General features: G+C 44.6%; 1 long non-coding RNA gene across 1 annotated transcript in view; it reads right to left on the bottom strand.

The window, feature by feature from the left end:
• Positions 1–6,208, bottom strand: part of LOC132248500 (uncharacterized) — a 49,379-nt gene extending 43,171 nt beyond the window's left edge. The window contains exon 1 of the long non-coding RNA XR_009459698.1: positions 6,154–6,208. This is a non-coding gene — a long non-coding RNA (uncharacterized LOC132248500). The remainder of the gene's footprint in view (positions 1–6,153) is intronic.
• Between the last annotated feature and the right edge of the window lie 5,852 nt (positions 6,209–12,060).

Genomic DNA, 12,060 nt, shown 5'->3' with positions numbered 1-12,060 from the left:
TGGTTTGTAAATACTTCTTTCAGTCAAAAGATTGTATAGATAGTGTTTATACATTTTCAGAAAGCTTTTGACAACATATTAGAAGATCAAATCCTTCTTGCAGCCCAGAGGCTGAAATTGCTCAAAGTTACCATATTTACTCATATACCACACTCACCTTTTTCCCCCCCAAAATTAACCTTCCAATATAAGAGTTCATATCTTAAGTGGGGACGCTGATTTTTTCTGTGTGGAATGGAAGCATGAGAACACTGTAAGATGACTGCTTCCTCTTTTTTTTTTTTTTTTTTTCCCCCCCTCTTCCTTCCAGCAGCTGCATAAAGGGAGGGATGGACTCTAGCAGGGGTAGAACCAAACAGGAGTGATGTAGTCACATCCCACTTTGATTCCAACTCCACCAACAATTTAAAACCAACTACCCTGCAGCAGCCGTGACATTTATATTAAGGCAGTCCTGAGGGAGTCAATTGACTTCATGGCGCACTATAATCTATTACTCTTCACGCCACAAGTAGTAACAACTAGGCCTGTGCAAAGCTGCTAGTATTTGCTTTGGACTCAGATTTGGCCAACTGGGGGGACAGTAATTCGATTTGGTCATTCGAATCACTGTCCCGATTCGATTCGACCAAATCTTATTTGGAGATTCGGCTGCTACCAAATCTCCAAATCAGCCAGCCAGGCCCATCCCCCACCAGCTCTCCCAGTCTGGCAATGGCTGCCCTGCCTGCCCCAGCTCCTGGCTCTTGCTAAAAAGAAAGCCCCAGCTCAGTGGGTGTTGCTGGGCAGGGGGTGATCCCCACTGCCCCACTGTCCATGAGGCAGCTCTGCTATGAGCTCCCTGACCCCCCCCCACCCACCATTCCCCTAGCTCCCCCATGGGTGCCCCGCCTGGGCCAGCTCTGGCCCTTTAAGAAAAAAAAAAAAAAAAAAAAAAAAAAAAACACAACCTGAACTCACCACTCTTTCTGGCAGGGGGCAATCCCTGCTGCCCCCACTGCCCCATGCCACACAGGAGGCTCTGCATGAGCCCCTGAAGCCCTGAGGCTGCTGTAGGAGTGGTGAGTCCTGGGGGGGGGTTGGGGATGGTTCTTAAAGGGCCAGAGCAGGCCCACGTGGGGCACCCGTGGGGGAGTTGGAGTGGGGGGGTAAGGGGGCTCATGCAGAGCCCCCCACCCAGTGTAGGGCAGTGGGGGGCAGTAGGAGGCAGCAGGGATTGCCCCCCACCCGGCAGCACCTGGTGAGTCAGGGTTTTTTTTTTTTTAAAGCAGCAGGAGCTGGGGCGAGTGGGGGGCAGCAGGCAGAGGTGGGTGGGGCGGTGGGAGCAAGCTGGGGATGGGTGGCTGGCAGGTCCCCAATGGTCCCCTCCCCCTCCCCCAGGCCCCTCTCCCCTGTCCCTAGTACTTACCAGCTCAGAGTGGCTGCAGCTCCCTGCTGAGGCCACCAGGGGACTGCCTGAATCATTGAAGCTTTCCAAATCTTTTCCAAAGATTCAGAGAGCTTTGAATTAATTTGGGACCTTTTAAATTGGTCCCCTGCTTCAATTTGGATTTAGAGATTCAGTCACCAAATCGGGCTGAATCTCCTCTGAATTGAATCACCATCCAAAGCTTCACACAGCCCTAGTAACAACCCCTCCTTTGCAGTAGTCTTGGTGTTCCACTAATAAAGCTATCCTTTCTTTAGCAATGTTGCTATTAATTAGCAATTCCTGAACTTTCTTTTCCTGTTTCACAGCCCATTTTAGCTATTTTTGAAATCTTAGACTACCCATTACTGCTGGTCTTCAGTAGCAGCTACAATTTAGCTTTTAGCTGAGCAGCCAAGGGCTGCTGACAGTTCACCTGTGAAAGAGTTAAAACTGTAGCTCAGCAGGAAAGGCAGGGTGAGTGAGCTGAAGATTTGGCTCTGTCCCTGCTTTATGCCACTGTAACCACTGGGGAAATCTTTTTTTTTCCTATTCTGAACCCTTCCCTTTCCCTCCCCCCCAAAAGGTGCCAGTCTTATTGGGAAGCATGTAGTATTTGAGCAAACGCGGTATTAGGGATGGCACAGCAGTTCTATTTGGGGTTCAAAAAGTACAGAACAAATAGGAAATGAAACCTTTGCCATGTTTCACATCAGTATGGGACTCAGGGAGCTATGCTATCCCTGGTACTCTTTAATGTGCCTTTGGACAAAGTAGGACAATCACAGCAAAATCATTGGGAAACAAAGGCAAAGAAGATGCAACTAAATACCTAGATGCAAGTTAATGAGACTGCCTTGGACAAGTTTATTCAGTAGGCAATCACCATAACTCCTTACCAGGTATGCAGTTTCAATGCTGAGAAACAGTAATTGCTAATAACCATCTGGTGAAGTAAGAAGTTAAGGTATGGGTGCAAAGATGGACGTCTAGAATGTCTGACAATGACAAAGCTTCAGAAATGCAAAGCCATTATAGGGTATATTGTTTTATATGGGTAGATATGAGAAAGGAGCATTTATTAACAAGGAAAAATAACTAAATACATTTGGGAATAATTATGGAGATGAATACTTTCAGCCACAAGAGAAGGATAATGTGTGGAGAAGGATATGAATTAGTTAGTAGGATTGGGAAAAAGTATGCTCTTGACAGACAGATCATGGTAAATGGTGTGGACAAATTGTGAAAGCAGCTAAGGATCTCTAGGTCTATGGAGCCAGGAGGCTCCATAGTGAGTCAATGAGTGCAGAGTGATTTGAAGAAAGAAAACCAAGCTGCTGAGTCAGGCACTTTGGATGTTTCTATTGCCCTCCCCATCACGTGCATATCCTCAAACCAGATTATAAATGGTTGATATTGCAATTGGCAATTATTTTCAGATTCTCTCAAACCTTGAATCTGTCCATGTCATGATCCCAGCAAACAGCATAAGCAAGACAGAACAATCAGATGCAGATGGCCATATAGAAAAAATAATAGGTAGGAAGTGAAAAACAAAGGTATAACATGTGAACTCAAGAATTATTTGCTTTTAACAGGGGCACTGCTGGCCTTAGAGAATGAGTCAGAAGGAAGAGTATATAATAAAGACAGTGAATCTGACAGAGGAAGAGACTGAATCAGTAAGTGAAGTCACACTAGAAAATGAGGCTGGCACATATGGAGGAAGTGACACAAAGAATAGCAGACTCCTGAAAGGTGAAGAGCTCTTAAGTAATGTCATTCAGGCCCTCAGCATTTAACAGCACACAGCGATGATGTTCCCATTTTTGCATCTTAAATTAGACTTATGAGTAAATGCTTGGCAATACTTATTTTTAATATTGCAAATGCAGAATTTCCATTAGCCAAGTAACAATGCATAGACTTGTATTTTTGTCTATATTGCTCATCTTTTTTTTTTTTTAAATATGTACTCATTTCCCCATCCCTTTTGTGACATTAAAATTGTATTCCTTAATATTTATGCTGGCTGTCTTTCTGCCACTGCCTAGGTACACAGCTAGGGCTTTGATACTTTTTTTACACAGCATTTATCCAAAAAAGTCAGTCACCCCAGGTCTTGATTCTAGGCAAATTCTGCTTGATGGAGGATTAGAAAAAAAAAAAAAAGGCAATGTTAATGTTACATTATAGCTGCACTTCCCCAGCCCTGGAGTCCTCTGCCAGCTCGTTCAGACCCTGATACAACTCACTGCACTGGCAGTCTGGCTGACTCAAACAGCAGCATGACTAGGGTGGCGTGAGTGGAGCACCAGCCCCAGGTGCCGACTATGTGGGCACACCAGAGTCACCCTCTGTACTACTCCTGCCTGGGCAATGCAGCTTCACACTGAGCAATGTATTGGGGACAAGGAGGGATAGTGAAGTGAATGCAATGTTCCAACCACTAGGGACTTCTTGTCAGAGCAGGGGCTGCCCTACATATATATTGGGAGGGGTGGGCAGAAAGTGAATGAGGCACCAGGGCCAGGTCCCTGGGAGCTCCATGGGACTGCTGCTGCCACCAGAGCAGAATTGACACTGCTAAAGCAGCAGCACCAGTGGCCTGGGAAGGTGTAAGCCTTCCTTCCCCTTCTCCTTCCCTCTTCCTTCTTCCCTTCCCCACCATCTGCAGTGGCAACCACACCCCCAATTCTGCTCCCCCCCCACCCCTGCCCCAGTCACTCAATGAGCTTGCTATGCTTCTAGACTCAATTGGCCACACCATAACCCAGACAGCAGGGGCTGTAAAGGGAGGCTAGTAGAGACAGCTCTGCCTTAATATCACCCAAGTCTTGTTCCTCAAGTCAAGGGATTTCTCAGTTGCCTGAATAAGTTGACTAATTAGGCAAATTGTTTACATTTTTCAGAATGGAAGACCAGGACTCTACCCTATACTTCAAATGGGGTCACACTGTTACTGTGCACCATTTCTTGACATTTGGTAATAGTGGTAAAATGAACTATTTATCCCCTTATTCCTTCCCAGTCTTGTCTCACTGAGAATTGCTATGCCAACCCATTGTTTTGAAAGAGATAGATATTTAAAAAATGTTTTATAAGTATGCAAAGCCATTCCCATGAGTAGTATCCCAATACAGAGATTATCTGCTTCCTCAAGTTAGTATAAATAGTACACCAAATATGATTAATGAAATATTTTTTGTCTCTTGGCATTCTTTGGAAGATTTCAATTGATTGACACAAATTATGGCAATATCTACTGGACTGACTTATTTCAAATCCCAGGACCATTTTAGGAGATGGTAGAGATGACTGAGTAGGATATATTTGAAGCTTTTTCAGTCCCTTTTAAAACAAATCTAGAGGAGCACAAAGAAATATAAAAATGAGTAAAATAATTCAAAGAGGGAGCATAGCATAATTTGGTCCACAAAAGTTAGTTAACTGTTTCAATGAAAAAAAACTCCATAGAAAATTAAATGAAAAAATATTGTGCTAAATTTGAAGCCAAAATGTGGTCATTATTAATATATAAAGCAATGGCATTTTAGTTCTTATTTAAATGGAAATTATAATACATCCTTAATTTTATCACAAGTAGAGTTGGCCTGAAAACAAGAAACTTTCTATTTCATGAAAAATCTTGTAATTTGTTTCTGTCCTGATATGAAATGGGCCTAATTGTGTTTGATCTTTGTTAATGAAAATCTGGAGAAAGACTCCCATTTCAGAGTGGGCGAGGCTCCCAACTGGGATCTGAGACACACAGGCTCAAATATTGTCTGAATCAGGCAAACAGTGGAGGGTTGTGACAGGGGGCCTCCTGGGGCTGAACTCTGTGGTCCGCCCACCTGTCACCGTGACAGCAGGCCTACTCAGGGCCGGGCTCTTTGTGGCCCGCCAACTTGTCTCTGGGCAACCGCCCACTTATCTCGCCCGCCACGCCTTTGATGATAATTGATTCATATATCGATGTCAATTAAGCAGCAGGCTTCCCATTGTAATGCCCCGATGCCAAGGGGCGCTCTGCGTCTCCAACCTCTCCTAATACCGCAGCCCAAGCCTTGCAGATGGCATCACAGTGTTAACACTATCACCGGCCCCATACTGGGCCCCAGAATCATCCTAACAGGACCCCTCTTTGATCCTTCCTATCAGGCGGCCACTCCGCCATCATCTGGGCTACCTAGCCCCCCCCGAAGCTACTTTCCCCTCTCGGGTGTGGTTCCCCGGAACCTTCGGCTACCTAGCCCTGGCTCATCTTAAGGCCAGTCAGGACCCCAGGCCCCGGCTCTTGGGCGTCCCTCACAGTGGGCCCCCGGCCCTTTCGACTACCGTAGTCCTGGCCCCAGCATGGGCCAGTCGGGCTGGGTCTCTCTAGCCGCTCACTCTGTCACTGGGCCTCACCGTGCCACTACTCCCCATCCTCTCGGGGGCAACCGCAGCACCACACCCACATCACTCCCACTCTCAGGGTCTGCCCTCTCTGGGCCCCTCACAACACTGGTCATCTGGGCCCCCCAACAAAGACATGGGTAATCCACCCGGTGGTGGTGGGAGCTAGGGGTTAAGGCACCCCAACCCACCTTTCACCAGGGTGATAACTGGCCTGGCACTTCCTGGGGGCTCCCGTGCCACTGAGAGCCCCACCAGACCACCCACTCCTGGCAGGGTGCAGTTTCAGGTCATGCCTAGGACCATGAGCCTCCTGCCAACCCCTTGCAGCTCCCCCTTACCTCCAGCCATTCACAGCAGCCCTACAGCCAAGCAATGTTGCTGCCTGACCTCCTGCAGCCAAACTGCCTTGTTTATATAGACAGCCTAGGCCTCAAAATGGCTGCCCTAATCAGGCACCTGGAGGCTGCCAGCTCCAGGCCCTTAAAGTGGCAGAGACACCCTGTGCTCTGCCACAGGTTCACAACATGCTCCTTCACATGGGGAAATTTATAGCTGCCAGATTATTTCTGGGAAGGAGGAATGAAGGGAGGGAAGGAAGGAACAGTGAAAAGGGATGAAGAGGGTGCTGGACATAATTATCTAAAATTACACCCTGGACCTGAGAAACCATCCTGAAAATTCAGTCAAATTCTGTGCATTTCTTCCAAAAATTCTGGTAGGATAAATAGCATTCCTGGGCAAAAGGGAAGAAAGATTTCATTAGAAAGTTCCTTTAGTAGCTCTTGCCACTACTTACACCTCTGCAATATTTTCTTTTCTAACAAAGCAGTGGGCCTGATTTTCATTTACACTATCGTTTCTTTATGTCATTCTGGCAGTGTTGAAGAGGTTTTAAAGTGGCATATTAAACCCTACTTTAAGGCCCACCTATTTCATGCTGCCTGAAGGGTGCAAATAGTCCACAGTGAAAATGAGAATCAGACCTCGGATTCGGAATTCCATGCTGACTCTGAACCGCTGCTTGGAGTTAGTTATAGTAATTTTAAGAAAGAGAGTTGTTTAAAAATTGCTACTGCTAAATTCTTGTCAATTCCAGCACCTAATATGAAAACAGGAGCTGCTATTAATGAAATAGTCACACCCAATCAGGGCTTTCACAGTGGTATAAATTTCCTCTGAGGATATTTGATTCCATTCGTTTATTTTTCCCCATGCCACTTAAACCTTCTCATTTAGTATACTCCTCTCCTAAGCACCACTGAATAAATAGCACAGACTACCTCTGCATCCTGCCCCAGCCTCCCTGTAAGAACTACCAATGTTGTAAGAACCTCTGCAGAGGTACTACAGAGGAGGAACAAAGGCATCTCTTAGATTACGTTTTTCTCACCCCCAAAAGTCAGATGCTACTTTTTGCTTGGCGAGTAGACATACACAGTATCAGGAGAGTCTTTCTTTCCTGTTCCCAGCTGCCATAGAGAATAGATTTCTTCAATCTGACATGCTGTCCCTCTCCTGACTGGCTTATAGACTCATTGGCTAGGCTGCATTGTCCATGTCTACATGAGATGCTGACTGTGTAGTAGCTTGTTAGTACTGTGCAGTAGTGTTGTGTGGCAGGACGCATGATGCAATGGTACTGTGCAGTAGTAATGAGCTGCTGCACAGTCAGCATCACCTAAAAGCTGTCTGGTGTTGCTACCATGCAGTAAACAAGTACTAAATCACTGTACAGTCAGCATCTCATGTAGATGAGACCAATGAACATTGTATCTGACTGTGATGGTCCATTTCTTCCTCCATCATAACCACAAAACTACCAGTTTATAGGTATAGATCTTGCTGGGCCAACTTGGCTGCCTTTTTTGGTACAGGGGTACATTTTTCAAGATATAAAATAGACTAAAACAGATAATTGCCAGTAAAAGTTGATGGAGGTGAGTTGCCTAAGGCCATAGGCCTTTGAAAACTTATTTCACAATCTATAAAGTGTCTTAAGGCAACTAGTAGATCTATAGAGTTTAGTCAACCAGTTGGCACTATGCCTCATGAAATCTTACTTCCAAATCAATCCAAACAGGCTTGGATAACAACCTCCTCAAGTGGGCTGAAAACTGGCTCACAGATTGTAAACAAATGGTAATGATAAAGAGCATTCATTGTACAGAGCCAAGGATAGGTGTCTAGAGTGAGACCATCAGGATTGTTATTGAATCTGTTTATATTTAACATCATGAATAAGGTAGGAAAATAATAGACATTAGATTGTGAGATTATTGAATGATACTAAATTGAGAGAAACTTCACATATTAGTAGAAAGTGAGATCCAAAAGCAGCCAAAAAAACAGCTGACATAATCCAATAAAGCCCCAATTCTGCAGATTTACACACATGCTTTACTTCTGGGCTGTTTAACTGGCATCCCATGGAATGCATGCAATCCACAAGGGGATAACTTGCAGCCCTTGGGCTCCTGCCTGGCCTCCACTTTCCCCATTGCTCTGACTGCTACAACAGCTGGACTGTCTAGTCTCCTCCTTCCTTCTCTGTCTCTTGCTATCTTCCCCTGCCCCAGGGGCCAGACCAGTGCAGCACAGCACGGCCAAGAAAGCTGAACCTGGAGCTGTGTGGGCACATGGCGCAGTGGTGGTGGGAAGGACTGGTACACACTACTAGTGAAGGGAGTAGTCTGCGGGTCCCCTGGTGTGGCCCATAGGCGTGCAGCTCCTGCTAGTGTTCACCTACTGGGAATTTGGTCCCTGGCCACTTCAACATTGGACAGCCCTGTGTGACAAAGCACTTTTGGTGCCTGTCACTTTAAGGTCTTTGAGTGGCATTAGGGCAGCCAGCAGATGCAGGCCAGCCCTAATGAGGCAGTCACATGACCTGGTGAGGGCCGTGTGATTGGAGGAGAGGGCTGAGTGGACTCCATTTTAGCTCAGGCCCTCAAGGCTGACCTAGTAGCCTGCAATTGGCAGCACAACATCTGGCTGAGCTGCTGCTCAGGAACATCTTGGAGGTAAGGGTAGGAGATACAGGAATGGCAGGAGGCTCCTGGTCCTGAGTATGACTTAAAAGTGCACCCTGATGGGGAAGGATGGCCTGGTGGGGCTGCCTGTGGTGGGGCAGCTCCCCAGAAATGCCAGGCCAGTTGCCTCCCCAGTGAAAAGCAAGTAGGGGCTCCTTATAACCCTGGCCCCCTACCCAGTGGAGTGGTTATGGAACAAATAGTGGGGTCAGGCACACTGAGGGAAAGACACCTAAGTCCCAGGGGGTGTAAGACCCCAAACCCCAGGAAGGGGGCATAGAGTTAGCCCCAGTGAGGAGGTAGAGAGTGGCCCCAGAAAAAGGGGCCTAGTGCCCAGCGAGGGGCTAGTAGCTAGAGTCAGCCTAGTGTTAAGTACAAGGACTGTCACCCATAGAGTAGACTGCAGGAGGTATCCAAAGGGCTGCAGGAGGACTTCCCAGAGTGGAAGTAGGCAAGCCTGATGGCCTGAAGGGGCCACTCAAGAGGAGCAGGGCAGGTTGGTAGTGGCCCAGTGAGGGGCAGAATGAATGAGGCCCTGTGAGAGGGGGAGGAGTGTATGTATAGTGTGTGAGAGGCCCAGCAAGGGGCAGATTTTGGCCTGGCTTCTGGCTGGAGCAATTAATAACATTGGATGCCATCTGCGAGGCATGGGACACAGTATGGGGGTAAGGGAAGATCAAAGCCATGTGTAGACCCCATGGCATCAGGGCATTAAATGGGCAGCCTCACATTTGTTTTATCTTGTATTACTGAACAGCAAGTTGTGGCAGGAAACACGGGGAGGACTACCCTGAACAGGTGTAGGTCAGCATTGCAACTGGCAACATGATCTTCCCCCTGTCACACCCTGCTTTATGGTATAAAATGCATACAGTTACTATTAGCTATAAAACTAAACGTACTCATTGAATTTTTCAGGGTTAGGTGCCCAAGAGTCCTAAAGGGATCAGAAATAAGATTTTGTTAGGAAAAATACAAGCTAATACTCAGAAATATGGAAGTTCAGTGGGAAAAAAACACTGGAAAGCTGTAATGATGAAATGATTAATAGTAGGCTCAGACTTGGATATGAATAGAGATCTGTCTAAGATTATGAGAGTAATAAGTAATAATGATAATTGTATGATTATGGGATATTTTTGCTTTTCATATGTAGATTGGAAAATTAAGACTACCAATAATGGAAGGGCTTGGATATTCTTGGACAAAATAGCTGAAAGATTTTTGATCACTGGGCCAAAAAAAGGTGACAGTATTTTAGATGAAGCTTTAGTAAGCAACTGAAATTTTAATGAAGATGATCATGGAATATAATCTTGGGACAAGCAATCGTGAACTGAATCAGTTCATTTTAATGGCAAAAATAGATGGAAATAGGTTTATAATGTATGTTTGGGGTCTCAGAAAGGCAAATTTTGTGATACAAAGGAAATTAGCTATTGACATCAACTAGCTTCAAGAGCTCAACCTGGATGAGGAAAAATGCTTATGTTCAGCCTTGATGCCTATGAGTTGGTGGGACTGCTCTGTTGTTATTGATGGCAGAGAAGTAAACCTTAAAGGTGCAGGCCTTAAGATAGCAAAATAGACCTTTAGAAAACAAGAAGTGTCACTGTTAATCACACCCACGGATTTATTTTAGGTTAATGTGTCCTGAAAAGCTATAGGCTTTTACCACCTCAGCGGAGCTGCTTCCACTCTTTGCAACAGAACACCTATGATTATCATTTCTCATTTTGATAGCTACAGGTTTTCGCTAGATATTTTTATAAACACTTTCCTTCCAATTAAAGAGGACTGGATAAAATGATGGAGAACACTAACCCAGTTTAAAAATTAGACATTTATTGGGAAGGTAGAATTTTATCCACAATTATTAATGCTGCTTGCATTTATCTATCCACAGCCCAATATTACTCACCATTCAGATATATATGTTTAGCTAAATGGCCAATTTGCTTTTAGCAAAGCAGAGTAGTTTTCTTGTTAATCATCATCCATTAATGCTTAGCCAGCTGAAAGAGACACGGCATATGACACCCCTTGCTCTCTAGCACTAATGCTGTAAAATGAGAATAATTAGAGGAAATCGATAACGAAGAAGAGAATTAGCTCTTGGTACAGGGAAGTTTATTTATAATGCAATCAATTGGATATGTGAACTGTGAGCCAGTTCTTTGTTTTTCTGAAAGATTTTTGTTTCCATTATTCATTCATATAATCATAGCAATACTAGTAAAAAAACAAAAAAAACAAAAAAAACCAAAAACGAATGGAGAAAGAAAACATCTTTTCAAATGGATATATATATATATATTTTTTTTTTTTAGGCTAAAAAAAAGTAAGTCCTGGTTACCACAATACCCTTTTCCAGCATATTGATTTTCTTTTTCTATTAGCAGGAGTAGTAACACTAGTAATGTTGTTGTTGCCTTTACTTTGAGACAGCACATGTTTTATTACCAGAACAATGCTAGATTGCCCATGTCACATAATACAGATAGTTTGCAGGACAGTTTGGAAAGGTAGGGTATATGTTTTCTCATTCAAACTGGAGCCTTGTTGAGTGCTCGTAAAACATGCTTTTGAAGAGGTATTAGCCTTTGCTGAAAATAAATTCTAATGTAAATAAGGAAGAATACTCATGATCTGATCATTTACCTTTTAAAAACTGAAAATACCACATTCCAATCTGCACATTATCTTACCATGAGTGCAATTTTTTGCAAATTTCATATGTTTAAAATATGCAGGGTTGCATTTCTACATAAGCTAAAAAATGAAAAGAATATATATTACAACAAAATAGAATGTAGTGTTCCAGCTTATGGGCCCACATGTACTGAAATTGCTTAAGCAGCAAAGTCTTCTGCAATAGATTACAACTATTGGTTTTTATAGGATCAAATTTCATTCCCAGCTGTAATTAGACGGTGTGTCTTTTTTATCTTTTCATATGGTTTGATGATTCTGAGCATATAAATCAAGCTTGTCCAACATACGGCCCGCGAGCCGCATGGTGGCCCATGAAGCCGTTTTCTATGGCCCACAGTGCTGCGATGGGAAATGAAGGGAAACACGGTTTACTTTCGTTACCACCCCTTGTCCCTCCCCCAGGCCCTCAGCAGCTTCCTAATGGCTACTGAAGGGCTGGGGAAGGGACAAGGTTCCCACATGCACCGCGTCAGCTTGATGCACACGGTGCGTGTGGGAAGA

Source organism: Alligator mississippiensis, chromosome 2 (genome assembly GCF_030867095.1).
Source record: "Alligator mississippiensis isolate rAllMis1 chromosome 2, rAllMis1, whole genome shotgun sequence".
Taxonomy (NCBI): Eukaryota; Metazoa; Chordata; order Crocodylia; family Alligatoridae; genus Alligator; species Alligator mississippiensis.
This window is presented reverse-complemented; position numbering and strand designations above follow the sequence as displayed.